The sequence below is a fragment of the Berghia stephanieae genome, unplaced genomic scaffold, assembly GCF_034508935.2.
Source record: "Berghia stephanieae isolate SIO BIC M18660-M18661 unplaced genomic scaffold, UCSD_Bste_1.3 scaffold120, whole genome shotgun sequence".
NCBI lineage: Eukaryota > Metazoa > Mollusca > Gastropoda > Nudibranchia > Aeolidiidae > Berghia > Berghia stephanieae.
This window is the reverse complement of record NW_027622180.1, coordinates 15,001-31,493: the sequence shown is the minus strand read 5'-3', so window position 1 is coordinate 31,493 and position 16,493 is coordinate 15,001. Positions and strand designations below refer to the sequence as shown.

Here is a 16,493-nt window from a genome sequence, read left to right as displayed (position 1 = left end):
TTCAGAATTTTTTTTCGATTTCTTAGTGAAAATTTGGTGTGACTGACATGACAGGAAAAAAAAAATTGATTTAAAAATTCATAAAACTGCTAAATTTTTGTTTAGCCCAAAACCCAACCATCATGATGCAAAACACATCATAAGAAAAATTCTGACCAAATTTGAAGACAATCTGATGGGAAACAATCCAGATGTGAATGTTAGAAAATCAGAGAATGACGCACAATGAAATTTTGAGAAAATGAAAAATTTGTCTTTAATTTGATAATAAAGCTAATTATGCAGACAAAGGCCAACATTCATCAAGTATAACCAATATGGAACAAGAAAACAGTAATATTTTATAAATTGATCAAATTCTGAAAAAAATTATAAACGATTCGCTAACCCATACCTCTAAGAAAAAAAATTGCGAAATAATTTAATATCTGCTGTTATTCACCAAAAAATTACTTTAGTGGTCAAATATGCTTTATAGTTCTAAAATTCTTTAATTATATCTCATGAACGAATAATGTAATGTATAATTTGATGCTAAACACCAAAAATAACTGAATTAAAAAAAACAACTTTTTTAAGGGGCAACATAAGCTAAAATTAGACGTAAAACCCTAAAATTTCTAACATAGATGCACCAAAAACTAGCATATAAATTTCTTTCAAATTTAAACACAATGTTTCTTTCATAAATAGCTATATCATGAAAACTCTTGGAATAATTTTTTAGAATTTTTATTTGATTTCAACTGAAAATTTAGCGCGGATCGACAGGAACAAATGAATTTTAAAATTTATAAAATTGCTAAATTTTAATTTACCCCCAAACACTTACATCATGATGTTTTTTTTTTTGTTTGTTTGTTGCTTTAGGTCTCTTCCAACACAATTGAGGTTATATGAGAGACCGCTGAAACAAAAAAAACAAGCAATCTAACAAAAATAGTACAAATGTCAATCAAATCATAACCTAAAGATATCATAAGCTAAATTATAAATAACCAAGAACAAACAGGCAGAAGATTTACAGGAAAAAAAAATATCCCCTGTCAAAAATACAATCACAAACCAAAGAAGCAGGATAGGCTAGTAAAGAGAAGAAGAAACGACATCACTATCGGATCGTACACCCATGCGAACATCATAGGTATATGATTCAAGGGTGATGCTCCCATCCAACCACCTGCACATCATGATGTAAAACACATCATAGAGAAAAGATTCTGAATAAATTTGAAGATAATTTAAAGGAAAATGATTGAGGTAGGATTGCTAGAAAATCAGACAAATGCCATAAAACAGACATTTGAGAAAGCGCAAGCTTTTTCTATAATTTGACATAAAGTTAAAAGGCTGATTTTGCAGACAACTAAAAGAAATGATCCATCAAACTTTCAAAATATGACCGTAATAGGACAAGAAAACGAAAATTTTGTAGATTGATTTAAGTCTAAAAAAAATTATAATCGGTTCACTAACCCATACCCCTTAGATAAAAAAAAAATGCTGTAAAATTGATTTTTTTACGCCCAGAGATAAAATAATTTTGTGGTCAAATATGATGTCATACCTTATGAATTCATCATTATAATCACAAAACCTAATTATTTACTGTATACAATAGGTTATACAGATGATTTCTAGATATATTAAATGATTTTTCAAAATATGATATGGCACGCTATCCTCATTTTTCATTTTTTTATTCTACTTGAGAAACAAGTCGTATAAAATTAGATATCTAGTCAAGTTGAACTGCAAAATCAATTCTATTTTAGACAATAAAACAGTTAAATAGTGCACTAGCTCTGAATAAAAAGCAATTTGCTTTCCCAAACCCTTGGAATAAAAATCTCTTTCGCCTCAATACAGAAAAAGTCAACACTACTTGTTTGCCACCACTTTTTTTGTAGTTCCACAAAGAGGGTTGATCCTGCTCTGGATGGAAAAATTGAAATAAAAAAGAGACACATATCATTAGCAATTTTTGAAAATGGCATTATTGTCATAAAATGCATTTGTCAAAGACAGCAATTTTTAAAAAATGATCATTATTCACACCAACACACTTGAAATTTCATTGGTTTTACATCCATAGAACAAAACTCTTGGCAACAAACTATAGTCTGTCGTTAAGTTAATACATTCAGTAGTAATTCAATTCAAATGATGCTTTGCCATTTTCATTTAGAAAAATGAGCATTTATTTTATTGATCACCAATAAAAAATGTAAAGGCGCAATGGAGATTTGAAAACATTACTAACCATTGTCAAAAAGTGCATGCAGACACTCTGGTCTGCTGGCCCAGATGATGGTTTGCTGATTGATGAGTTTTGCCACAGGCAAAGGTTTGCCTCAACACACCTTGCCAGAATAGCCCTTGAGCCAGCATCTTTATGGATTGTCAGGACACCAGTAACGTCAACAGTGTTCTTTCATGTTAGCTGTCGATGAAAACAAAAAATTAAATTTAATTCACTACAGCAAAATAGGCACATACATGCCAATGCTAAAGTTTATAACAGCAACACTTCGCATGTTGAACGGGACATAACGTCTGTTAGGCGATATATCAATTTCTTCGGACAGAGACAACGCAGTTAACGGCCAAGTACACATTTTACAACTGAGTCCGGTGAGAGAAAGTGAGCAAAGTGCCTTTTCCAAGGGCTCAACTATGCGCCGAGCGAGGCTCGAGCCCAGGACCTTCCGGTCCAAAAGCGAGTGTCATACCACTACGACATAGCCGTACGTAATTTTTTAAAAAATAATAAAAATAATCACACTCACACTAATATAATTATCTCACATTGTCATCATCATAGGCATTTCAAAACTACTAATGATACTACCACTACAGATATCTTATCATTATAAAATATTACTCTCTCTCTCTCTCTCTCCATGAACATAACATACAAAACCCAATTTTCCGATATAAAAAAACAGCCCCCCCCCCCCCCCAAAAAAAAAGTTTTGAAAAAGTATGGACGATGCATGCTGTGTCGGCCATAATAAAGATAAAAACAATAACTGAATGAAAAGTATTTTTTTAAAGGACCCTGAGCCTGGAATGTCGTGAGTACTCGAAACCTCTTGATCTTGATAAAATTAGCAACCTTTTGACTGGGGATCGAACATTGAAACACCTGGTTTTAATCGCCTGACATGGTAGGCTGATTTAAAATATTTGGGGTGGGGGGGGGGGGGGAATTAGTATTTTAATTTTTTTTAAGCCCTGTTGTTATTGTTATTTTTCACAAAATAAAGTAATAAAGTTAAGTAATTCGCGGTAGCGACAAATGTGTCGTCAGCTGATGCACAATCAACAAACACACAACCCCAAAGCATGTTTAGTTATAAAAATAAGAAATGAATTAAAATGTGCATTTCGTATGCTTACCTTGTAAACTGAGTATTCTGTGACTTGAAAAGAGTGAAGAATTACCAAAGTCCGTCAAAATCAACTTGTAATAATAGATGTGATGAGATGAAGTGGTCACTTTTTGACTTCCAGATAATTCATTGTATATTGCAGTTCTATCCGTATAAAATGTTATATTTTTAGTAATTACGCAAATTCTATTTTTAGTAAGAGTACAAATAAGCTCTGGCGTTATTTGCAGTGGTAGTACAAATAAGCGTAGCCTTTACATATTCTGATCACAAGACATATGAAAAGTACTAGCCAGCATGAAGAATAAAAAGTACCGATTTTATTTGTTTAGAACCACGATGGCCGCCGTTGCTGGGCGACGTGACATCAGACTATTGAATCCAATTGGCGGTATAAAAACTATGATAAGAGAGAGGTCGATTTCATTCAGGTTATTGTATCTGTTTGTCCGAGCACATGTGAGGGTGTGTCACAAATTCCATGTTTTGATTGGACAAAAATCTACTGGTTAATAGTGATGGATATTTCGAAAAATGTGAACCTCCTTTTATTATGTAGGTCATTTTGAGCACATTTTGCAAGGTGTCCAATAGCTCAAGCACATGAGAAAATAATATAGATCGTCCCATTTCGGTCTCATAATCCACCTTGCTATTTTGTTTATGTCAATTTCAATAACTTCATTCCACACGTTTTTCCAAAACAAGACAATGGTCTTGAAATTTCAAATCACATCACTGAAATTACGAGCACTTTTATATGGACTGTTTCAGCTTTAATTTCAGCTCACAACATTTTGTGATTGGTTTACAGAAAAATCAACAACATCCCATTTATTTACATAATATAGTCACGTTTGTTTGTATCTTGTCTACGAAATGGAATAATAGACATTGTATTCTTTTATAGAGGGAACGAAGTTGATGTCACTCTTTGACAGCCTGTTGATATTCTCACTAAATTATGTTAATCAGACTTTTAACGTTAAAGGTTTCACACAGTGTTTTGTCTTGTTAAGTTAATTTAGTGACGGATGTGAGTATTTTACCTAAACGTATATTACCAATAGAAAAATATTTTGCTAGGAAAATTTATGGCAAACTTCACACATTAAAGAATGTATGGAAATGTAAGGCGCAAATCGCTCTTTCTTAACAAAGTTTGTAGCCACAGTGTGTAACTAAAAGTAAATGATCCGAACAAAACAAAACAAAACAAAACAAAAATAAACACACAAAAAGAACCCCCCCCCCCCCCCCCCCAAAAAAAAAAAAAGCAAAAACAAAACAAACAAACAAAAAAAAAACAATAAACAAAAAACAAACAAAAAAACCCCACAAAAAAACACAAGCAAACCAAAAAAGAAAAAGTAAAAAAAAAAAACAACAGCACCCCCCCCCCCCCACACACACACACACACACAAAACCCCGAATAAATAAATAATTGAAGAAGTGAATAGAAATGATGCTTCCGCCTAATGATCAAATGCATTGCCTATTTTATTCAAACTAATCGAATAAATATTTTAGTACCGTAGTTTTATTCGACTCAAAAATTTAAAAGAAAGTATATTTTGCCCCTCCTTTTCACCCGATAACTATGAACCGATTGCCCAAAGCCACTAAAAGTACATGCCTATCACCTGGAGCAATCAACCCCGCAGATCTGAGTACCACTCACAATTTTAACACAGGCGATTGAAAAGACATGCAAAGCAATTCAAATTAATTCATCAGTGTCTCAAAATACTGTGATAAATGCTCACTACCGGTGGTACTGACCAATTTGTCTGCTTGGCATGTACTACTGGTAGCTATGGGATGATAGCCAGGCATTGTCTTTGACTGGAAATAAAGTATGGTCAACAAGGCGGCGGGCTAAGTGGTAAGGAATAATCTGATTGGTTATGACCAACTCGAAGTTACGCTCGAACCGTCAATTAATAAATGTAAAAACTCACAACAGCTAGTTAGGGCAATCCAACGAGTAGGACAAACGGCGGTCTTTGGTTAAAAGAAAAACCGGAAGAAGAACAGTCACGGATAGAATTTAAAAATAATAGTACTGAGATAGATTCACGGTGTGTAAAATTAACAAGTGTGTCTTCAGCCAACACTACTGTGCTCTTCTTATAAATGTTACTGCATCTCTACGGTTGTCACGGATTCTTTCATCGCATTTCAAATCTTAAAGGTAATATTGTAAAAGTTGGATTTGGTCTAGTGGTATGACACTCGGTTTCGGATCGGAAGGTCCTTGTTTCGAGCCTCGCTCGGCGCATAGTTGAGTCCCTGGAGCAAGCTCTTTACTCACATTCTCTCACCGTACTCGGGTGTAAAATGAGTACCTGGCCGTTAACAGCGTTGTCTCTGTCAGAAAAAAAAACATTGTAATATCGCTTAACATGCGTCATGCCCGTCCTAAATGTTAAATGTTGCTGTTGGCCAGGGACCCATTGTAAAGGGCTTTGAGTACGTTTAGTGGATATGCGCTATATAAAAGCTTGATAAATCTAAGTTGATTGATAACATATTCCATTCGATTATCTAACAAATGCACCACCTCCCTTTCATTACAAACAGTTAAATATTCTTACCAGATAAACATTGCCTTAACAATCAGGGTGTTAACACGTTTAAATTGTAATGTAAATGATGGACTCATTTGGAACTTCTCCCAAGCAGTCAATATATAAAACAGAAACCTCCCTTTTTCCTTTGATGCATGATATCATATTTGTACTATATTCCTTTTACGTCGATCGTCTTTAAATGGTCGGATTCGAAAATGGCGGGCTAGTCTTAACAAATATATTATGTTTCAAGATTGTCTTGTCAATCGCATGCATTCAATTCCATGGAGATGTTTCGAGAAACTATTGTGGTTTTAAAAATTCTTTTTCTTACTTTTTTTTTTGGGGGGGGGGGGGGGGGGGGAGGACATCCGTAGTTTTCCTTGGTGGGGATCCTGACCTCCCATAGTGGGCAGGGAGGTACATGCTGTGTCTTCTATCCCCCCTTACCCGTTTTCCAATTGTTTCCTATCGTTGTCTTGGAATGAGATTACTTAGTTTTGTCCTGACCATGGCCGGAGTTCCTTGGCTGGGAGGGAAACAGTCGAATGTATTGTTATAGTTTTGGGAGATGATATTTTTTCCCTTGTAAATCATCTCTCTGTTATGCATTGTATTATGTTTAGTTTACATATTATTATATGATTTGTAAACATTTGGGTGTATTCCTCTTAGTTGGGACCTGTGCTTGTGTCTGGATGAGACTTTTAGGTAATCTCAAACTTAAGTACTTTGGTGGTGTGCTCTTGGAATCTACATCTGTTCCCTGTTTGAACCAATTCCCCTTTGTCTCACCTTTTCTTTTGTGCTTTAATTGTAATTCTAGAACTTTTTACTATCCCATTTTTCCTTTTTACTGGCGTTGATATGACCTTAATGTGTTGCAAGCGCCGTAAAACCCTTAAAAACAAACAAAACACATCCGTAGTTTCACAGCAGTTAGAATTACTTCCGCAGCTTCCCAGTTCGACTAAAGAGGGGGGGGGGGGGGGGGGAAGAGAACGCTTGCCTCCCCCCCCCCCCGTCCCCCCCCCCTTTTTTTTTTTCAACCCTAACTAAAGGTACTATAACCTGATGAAACATAATTATTTGAAACATCACTTGCAATCAGGGACGGCTGGTAATAATGGGCAGGGTGGGCAAATACCAGCCTGTTTTTTCAAGTTATATGCTGTATTACCAGGTCCGCAATAATCTAATTTAAATTAGATAATTTTAAAAGTTAGTACTTAAACTTGATACTTCGTACTGAAATCAATTTGTATGTATTTTTGATAGATTGCGAATCACCATGCACCCCGTAATGAATAAACCAGGATACGCTCCTGTTCTTTTTTTATCACCCCCCCCCCCCCCCCCCTTTCCCAACCATTCCACTCCGCCCACATCGTCATCTCATCGTCACGTCGCCTGACGGTGATTTTGCTGTCTGGCCTCTCTAGTTCTAGGTCGGGCTAATTCAAATGAGCCCACCTTATAAACCAGTGAGCACTAAATAGAGATGTTGGCAAACGAACTTTTTCTTATTTATTGCCTTACTTGTGCTGGTACATCATCATCATCATCATTGCCTTTTTCACCCTGGGTCAGGGTATAGGCCACAGACAAACAGTTTCCATCCTTCTCTATCCTGAGCCAACTTTTTTATCTCATTCCAGGTCTTACCACTTCTCTGTATATCAGCTTAAATTCTGTAATTCCAGAAACTCTTCGGTCGCCCAAGCTAAAAAAAGGATTTGTTTTGTCTGTGTTTCTGTAACGGTTTGAGTTTAACGGAAAGGGGTGTTAACCCTTTGCCAACCCCCAACCTGGAGGACCAGGTGACTCAAAGATGGGGGAATCACACACCATTAGTCGCCTTTTACGACACGCTGGCTTGACGTTGGCTATTCTTGACCCTCTCAGTTGAGGGACCCCGGACACGGGGGTGTGCTGGTACCATTGATGTAATAACATTGGGAAGGTTCCAGTATTGAATTAAATTTATCAATTTACTAATATTATATCAAGTTAGTATTAACTTGTGTTGTTTTAATATATTTGTTTACCCATTTAAATTATTTTTTTCTCTCTCGTTTTCGTCAGTGCTTCTCAAAATTCATTTATTTAAATTGTTGTCTTATATGTTTGTTTTTTGTTTTGTTTTGTTTTTGTTTTTTTAAACAAATTAATTTGTTCCTTTTTTTTTAATTCTTAAAGTAATTACCGCTGTATTTTTATTGCCAGACTAAATTTTTGCAAAACAATGTATTTTCTATTGCATTCCGTCTAATAAAACACTTTTATTCAGAAGTCACGACTAAATAAATATATAAAATACAACCACCATTTTGGTTTACTCAACAATTGAATTAGTATACGAGAAATACTCTTCTGAGAAAGCAGAGAGTTGAATTCTAACTAAGTTATAGAGGAAATAAAGACGTTTAAAGGAAGGGTGGGCATTTCCGTACTTGCCCGTCCTGAAGCTAATACATACATAAGATAGTTCGGGATGAAGAGGCGGGAAGCTAGGGGTTGGTTGGGTAAGGAGTAAAGATAACACGGTCGTTATTGTTATAGTCTAACGAATGCATGAGGAGAGACTGGTAGCATTATTTTGTCTTAATTGTATTGTATGAATTATTGGCGAAAGCCTAAGATTAAGTAAACTTTGTTTTTATTTGTCTTTTTTTTTTACTATGGAACTGATACTTGTCGTAGCATACCTGCCTACTTGAAATAGAAAATACAAATCGTAATTTTCAGGGTTAATAAAATCGTAGATATTTTAACTATCCTTTTAAAAAATCACCGGAATTTTCGTCTATTAAGGTATCAATTTTTTTAAAAAACGAGAAAAACTGATTGGAAACGTAATAATGATGGTGATGGTGGTGGTGCTAATAGTGATGGTGGTGGTAGTAATGATGATGGTAATATTATTATTGTTATTATTATTATTATTATTATTATTATTATTATTATTATTATTATTATTATTATTATTATTATTATTATTATTATTATATTATTATTATTATTATTATTATTATTATTATTATTATTATTTTATTTTATTATTTGTACGTATTGGTGGTATTACGATTGTTGTATTTTTTGTGGTTATTAAAATTAATGGTATCAATTTATTGTTTGGTTCCATTTACCATTTTTTTTCCACTTTCATGTATGTTGTCATCAAATTGTATGATTTAATGGCGAAAGCCTAAGATTGAATAAACATTGTAATATCGTACGGTAATCATCATTGTCGACGACATCGTCGTTGCCATCATTATCATCATCATTAACAACAACAACAACATTAACACCAAGTACTACAATAGCAATAAAAACAATATCAACATCATCATGTAATTTTCATCATCGTCTCCACAACTATCATTCTAACCAACAGCACCACCAAAACCACTACCATAATTACTTCCTCCCTCACCGTCTCCTCTTCCTCCTCCTCCTCCGCCTCCTCCACCACCACCACCGCTACCACTATTCCAACCACTACCACCACCGTCACAATCATTCTAACCACCAAGACAGCAGTAAAAATGATGCAATTTGAGCTCTGAATGAAACTCGAGTCATATCGCGGTTGTTGCTTCTCGATGAAAACTTTAAAGTTACTACGTACTTCTGAAAATGTAACAGAAATATCAATCTCGCCGTTGAGGGATTAAAGCATCTCTTTAATTTTTCGAGTGAACGAAATGGACTTGTATTGTCAAGGTGTTGTCGCATTTTGTCTCGTCGCTTTATTTTTTTGTTGTATTCTCTTTCGTGATTCTTTTTTGATTACGTTTGGAATAATTAAAATCTACTGGTATTGTCATTTCATTGTGAATGTGATTATTTGTGGTTGAAATATTTTATTTTTTTAAAAGTTGAAATATATATATATATATATATATATATATATATATATATATATATATATATATATATATATATATATATATATGACCGAATCATCTTTGACCCACCACTATAAATAGGCTAGAACCGCCACTGCTTGCAATATCGAAACCGATGGGCACTTCAGACCGGAATCGTAAACAACAACCGACTCAGCAATTTTTTTTTTTATAATTAGAAGAATCACACCACTTACAAAAATGAAACATATCTTAAATAGTAATATTTATTGGACATTGGAACTAATTGAAAATCCACAATGGCTAAAAGATTATTATAATACATATGCTGTGAAACTGCTGAAGTCCTCCCGTAAATTGTAAACCACCATTTTAATTTGGTACGTATGAGAGATACAGGAAATTACATTTCGAAATTGCCAATTTTATACATCAATTTTTCATTTTAAAGTATTTTTCTTTGATAGTTTAAGAGACTCCAATTCATTCATTATCTGCCATAGTAGCACCGAAATGGAATGTTCACTTTTCAGAATCTAGCTCAGTCCGACATAATATCACACTGAAACAGTGTTACAATGATAATGATAATGGTGGCAGTGATTATAATAATATTCTGATTATCATTATCTTAATCATTATCATTTATTATTATCTATCATCATCATCATCATCATCATCATCATCATCATCATCATCATCATCATCATCAGCAGCAGCAGCAGCGTCGTCATTGTCGTCGTCGTCGTCGTTGTCGTCGTTGTCATTATTATCATCATCATCATCATCATCATCATCATCATCATCATCATCATCATCATCATCATCATCATCATCAATATTATTATCATTATTATTATATTTATTAGTATTGATTGTTATTGTTTTCATCATCATCATCATCATCGTCATCATCGTCGTCGTCGTCATCATCATTATTAGTATTATTATCATCGTTATCATGATTTTTTTTTTCTATTTTTTTTTTCAGTAAAAAATAATAATTTAAGGCTCATTTTATAGCAATCATTAGCGCTTAATATACAATAGATGTTATTCATTTAACAATACAATCACACTACGAACCCAACTCAACCAATATTACAACAGGATCATGAACAAGCATTCAATAGCGAAAACAAGAAGAAGAAAAAACGGTAACGCATTAACTACAATTGTTACATAAGCCATATTTTTAAAAGTTATTCAAATCAATATCAGATACGACTTCAGACTGGGTATTTTTTTACTTTTTTTTTTTTAAAGTAGCACTAGAAAATATTACGATTGAGAGAGATCTTTTCTTTTATAGATGGGAATTTCATGAGACCTTTCACCCGAGTAGTTTGGATTACGCTGACCCCGCGGTTTTTTGCAAAAAAAAAAAATATTTCAAAATTTTGCAAAGAAAGCGATGAATTTTGCAGAAGAAAATAAGTAAATTTTGCAAAACTTTTGCAAACATTTTGCAGGTTTCTAAATTATGTTGAATCACACCTGACAACTAACTGCGTGCAACCCATGTAATAAAACATCCCCGCGGAATTACGCAATTTCAAAATCAAAATGATGCAAAATTATGGGACAAAAAATGACAAATTTTGCCAGAAATTATGCTTATTTGGAAATAGGCACAACGTTTGAAAAACAAAATTACAATGAAAAAATTGCTATCAATGAAACTGTTATAATAAAGAAAAATCAAAGCTTTAGGCTTGCAAATTTCGCAAATATATTTTTAAAAATCAAAGAAATTGTCAAAAATTTGCAAAACGTGCAGATTTTGCGATTGCAATCAATGCAAGAAAATTTTCCGTAATTTTGCGGCCGCAAGCTGTGCAAAAATACCGCGGGGCCAGATTACGTTTAAGCATACTAGAGTCTACTAATTTTAAGTCAAGATTTCATGTACAATTTGTGGTCACGAAAAAAAAGTAAGAGAAAAAGTAAAATGTTTATCGATCAATGTGGTCGGTACATCTAAATGGCTCAGTTTTTAGGGACCCTTTAAAGGTGTTAAAGGTCTGACAGTTCCTTGTCTAGGTAATTAATGAAACAGAAAAGGTAAAAGATCTTTCAGAAAATGTAGCTTTTAGGGAGATTTTCTTTCAGAAGATGCATTACCATAATTATCGATATATTTATCTATCTCTCTCTCATCACCATCATCATCATCGTCATCGTCATCATCATCATCATCATCATCATCATCATCATCAGCAGCAGCAGCATCAACAGCGTCGTCGTCGTCGTTGTCGTCATTGTCATTATTATTATTATTTTTATTATTATTATTATTATTATTATTATTATTATTATTATTATTATTTATTATTTTTCTTTAGCTTTTATACAGCGCAATATCCACTAAACGTGCTCAAAGCGCTTTACAATGGGTCCCTGGTCAACAGCAACACGTAACATTTAGAACGGGACATGACGCCTGTTAGGCGATATTACAAATTTTTGTTTGGACAAAGACAACGCTGTTAAACGGCCAGGTACTCATTTTACACCTGAGTACGGTGAGAGAATGTGAGTAAAGAGCCTTCTCCAAGGACTCAACTATGCGCCGAACGCGAGGCTCGAACCCACGACCTTCCGATCCGGAAGCGAGTGTCATACCACTGGACCACATAGCCGCACTATTTATTATTATTATTATTATTATTATTATTATTATTATTATTATTATTATTATTATTATTATTATTATTATTATTATTATTAATCATTATCATCATCATCATTATTATTATTATTATTATTATTATTATTATTATTATTATTATTATTAGTAGTAGTAGTAGTAGTAGTAGTAGTAGTAGTAGTAGTAGTAGTATGTAGTAGTAGTGGTTGTGGTAGTAGTGGTAGCAGTGGTTTTGGTAGTAGTGGTAGCAGTAGTAGTTGTAGTTGTTGTTGTAGTAGTAGTAGTAGTAGTAGTAGTAGTAGTAGTAGTAGTGGTGGTAGTGGTGGTAGTGATATTAGTAATAGTAGCAGTAGCATCAGCATCAGTAACGCGTTTAGCACTGTAAAAATGAAATCCATCTCTAAAAATGTCTAAGGATAAGTTATATATTTTTTTATAAAACTCTACATAACATACAGATAATCAGTATAATCACGATTGATTCTGAACTCAATAAATTTGTGTATTTCCAGATGAAAGCAGAACTCACAACGGCGACAGCAGAAGACGAAGGAAAGATGGATGTTGGGACTAAAAAACCCACCTTGTATAGTATGGTTTTACTCGCACTTGGCAACAACAAAACGTCTAAAGGATTAACAATACAGGTACAATGCAATCAATTTGTTTATGTTTAGATCATTCAATGTTGTTAGCGTTAACTCTGGTGTTCTTTCTTCAAGAGATTAGAGATTGATAGAAGTATCTACAAGATTTTAAAAATTAATTTAGAAAATTAGCTGTAGGTTTTCGAATTCGAAGCTGTAAAGCACACATTACCCCGCGCTATGCTATCATAAGTAATCTGAGTAAATATATATATATATATATATATATATAATCTAAAACAGCATGTATTAAACCACATGCGTGCTTAGTTACATTGCAATCGGTCAGTCAATTCGGGGATAGTGAACATTTTTGTAAGACAACTTGATATTTTGACTTTGGAAATGACGCAAAGAAGGAATTATACTAGGACAATCATAAAAAACTCAAGATTTTAAATTCTCGAAACATCTACGTGCCCTGATTGAACATCGCCATGTTGTCTTCTGTTTACAAGTTACCTGCTGTTATAAACAAAAATAAATTGTGAAATCATTTTTTAACTATTTGATTTCTATTCTTTTATTCGCTAAATCATGCCAATACTGGGCCTCGAAGAGAGAGATGGAGAGAAGAGAGAGAGAGAGAGAGAGGAGAGAGAGAGAGAGAGAGAGAGAGAGAGAGAGAGAGAGAGAGAGAGAGAGAGAGAGTCTGTCTGCTTGGCCATATATTTCATGCTCTTCATGGCAAGTGGCTGAGGTTGCAAATCTTTTCGATGTAAGGGCTAACGACAATTCTATTATCGCAAAGTTCAACACTGAAAGGGCGTGTGAGGGATCAAAGGCAGACAGATTAAACCAGAGAAACAACAATGGCCAATTATGATCAAACATTTGCCTGACACATAAAAACCTCTCTCTTATGCCAGTGACATCGCTGTGGAAAACATTTCAAGTTGACAATGTTAGAAATACTGTAACTGCTGGTCTAGGAGCGATAAGGCATCTGTGCAACCTCGATTAACTGAGAATAAGTTCTCGAGTTGCGAGCTGTAAATTCAGACCCCAATCTTATTGACGACATCTGAGATCTCTTAATTAGACCTTCAAGATAACAACAGTGCCATGCAAGGAATACTTACAAGATCTGGAGCATTGTTAAAGCAGGATGAAGTACGTCACAGCAATGACATATTCCACTTGATAAACTCTATGGGGAGAATGAGCGAGCAATGATAGGAAATCGTGGTGGCCTACGCGGTACTGAATTTGTTTCGTCAATTTTTTCCTCTTTTTCCGAAGCAGTGAGACCCATCTTATATCCTTTGGGTCGCAGTTACTTTTATGATTATGCATGAATGCTGTTGAAATTTGGCTCACATATATTTAAGTTATTGCTCATTTCTGTGATGTTACATTTGTCTAATTTTATCTCTTAAAACTCCAATGAATCGGCTCAAAACAACTGTGAAATTACTTTTGCACATGTGTATATAATATTATAATGTTTTCATACAGGGTATCAAGAAAGCCGTTATCACAGAGCATCCTGTACACAAGAGAACTTTTCAAACAAACGTTTGCAAAACGCCTTGAAGAAGGGTTTAGATTCCACTGAAATAGTCCGACCAAAGTCCTCAGAGCATGAAGGTTTGAAGGGCTACTTTCTCTTGAACAGAGCTTTGATTGCTCAAAAAGCCAAGAAAAAGAAAGTTTCTAAAACGGCATCAAAAGGAGAGGATACAGATAAACCAAAGAAAAGCAAAACTACAAAAGCAGAGAAATCTGAAAAATCAAAGGACAGCAAAACAACGAAGAAGCCGAAGAAAGCAAATGATGTAACAACAATAAAGTCGAAAGTGGCTAAGAAAAAGCCACTGACGGCCAAGGCATCCAACTCCAAAACAAAGTCTACACCAAAGGCGACGAAAAGAAGAGATACGATTTCGGCAACACCCAAAATCAGCAAGGCCGACAAGACCAAAGCAGGAACGGTAAGTAGCTGAATGGGTGGTAAGAATCAGAGATGTTGGAAAGGCTGCTACTGTTTATTTGCACAGTTTCTGTACTACGTGCGACAAAAAGTGTCTGTTTTCATCTATTGCTCACCTTGATGATTTTATAACACAATTGTTTTAATGGTTCACAACAGCATAGTCTGAGAGTTCAAAAAGAAGGAGCTGAGACAGAATTGATTGTGAAGACCGAGGACTGGGTATCAGAACAGTAGCTAAAAAATATAGTCATAGAGTATACAAGCTAAAAACAAAAAGTAAAGTTAATAATGTAGACCATAGTCTTCACCTAGTTATAATTTAGCGCTATAGATATGAGTTTGTCTTGTATAAAGATATCAGACATATGTGCGCGCGCACATACACACACACACACACGCAGAGAGAGAGAGAGAGAGAGAGAGAGAGAGAGAGAGAGAGAGAGAGAGAGAGAGAGGGGGGGGGGGGGTTAACGATAGGGTAAATCTACTACCGTCTTATCAAACACGTTGCCTCAAAGTGGTACCAAGTATGCGGGGGTGAAACTGATGCCTAAGCGTGTATGGCAACTTTAAGTGATCATAACTATAAAAATGTTATTGTTTTTTTAGTCTTTTAAACTTGACTTTTATAACTTTCACCAAAAAAAAAAAAAATTTTAATTGAACTTTTTTATAATGCAATGTCCACCAAACGTGCTCAAGCTAGTGCCGCGCTGAAGACCGGTCTAGACCGCGGTCCGACGGTCTTTTAGCTGTGAACCGAAGACCGGTCCCAGAGGGGAAGACCGGCGCCGGTCCTCACTTCTTATCACCTTTCAACTAGTGCGGGGCGGTCCTTGCAAGGACCACGGTCCTACGGTCTCGCGCCATAGCCTACTACTTCCCCAGCGATTCGTTGCTTCGGTTGCCTATCTTCCACCAATCACCACCCATCCCACTTAATTAATCGCACCCACCCCCCTTTGCCATACACTAAACGACACAGACGACCATACAGGCAGACGACCACCAACCTCCACTCCGCAAACCGCCCTTTCGTGTGTGAGATGGGGGGAACAGGAGGCGCACGCCTTGGACGATTCCATTATACGGGGTAAATTTCAAAATTTACTACACCATAATGATCGCAATGACAATGATCTATGGTGAAGGCATGACCCCTCTTCTCTAATGGGTTATTGTTTGAAATGTATGTGACTACAAAAGATGTGTGTGTGTTTGTGTGTGTGTGTGTGTGTGTGTGTGTGTGTCGAACCTAGCAAGTAGCAAATCCGATTTTTTGTTTTCTTTTGTCCATCTCTTGTCACCACTCCTTTCTATCGCAGTGTTGTCATTTAAAATAATACAATAATATTAAAATTTCGTTTGGTGTTTTTACTAATCAAATAATATGAGTTTCATTAGTTTCTTCCTTCC

The 16,493-nt window shown here is 35.1% G+C and overlaps 1 long non-coding RNA gene and 1 pseudogene across 2 annotated transcripts in view; one reads left to right on the top strand and one right to left on the bottom strand.

Annotated features, from left to right (window-relative positions):
- Window positions 1-226: 226 nt before the first annotated feature.
- Window positions 227-3,656, bottom strand: LOC144960998 (uncharacterized). Its single transcript, XR_013643019.1, has 3 exons — window positions 3,403-3,656; window positions 2,264-2,443; window positions 227-1,935 (listed from the first exon to the last, which is right to left on the bottom strand). It is a non-coding gene; the product is annotated as an uncharacterized LOC144960998 (long non-coding RNA).
- Window positions 3,657-5,367: 1,711 nt separating this feature from the next.
- The window catches only part of LOC144960999 (uncharacterized), a 25,261-nt pseudogene continuing 14,135 nt past the window's right edge, over window positions 5,368-16,493 (top strand). The window contains exons 1-3 of the transcript XR_013643020.1: window positions 5,368-5,590; window positions 13,007-13,141; window positions 14,600-15,075. The product of XR_013643020.1 is annotated as an uncharacterized LOC144960999 (transcript). The remainder of the gene's footprint in view (window positions 5,591-13,006; window positions 13,142-14,599; window positions 15,076-16,493) is intronic.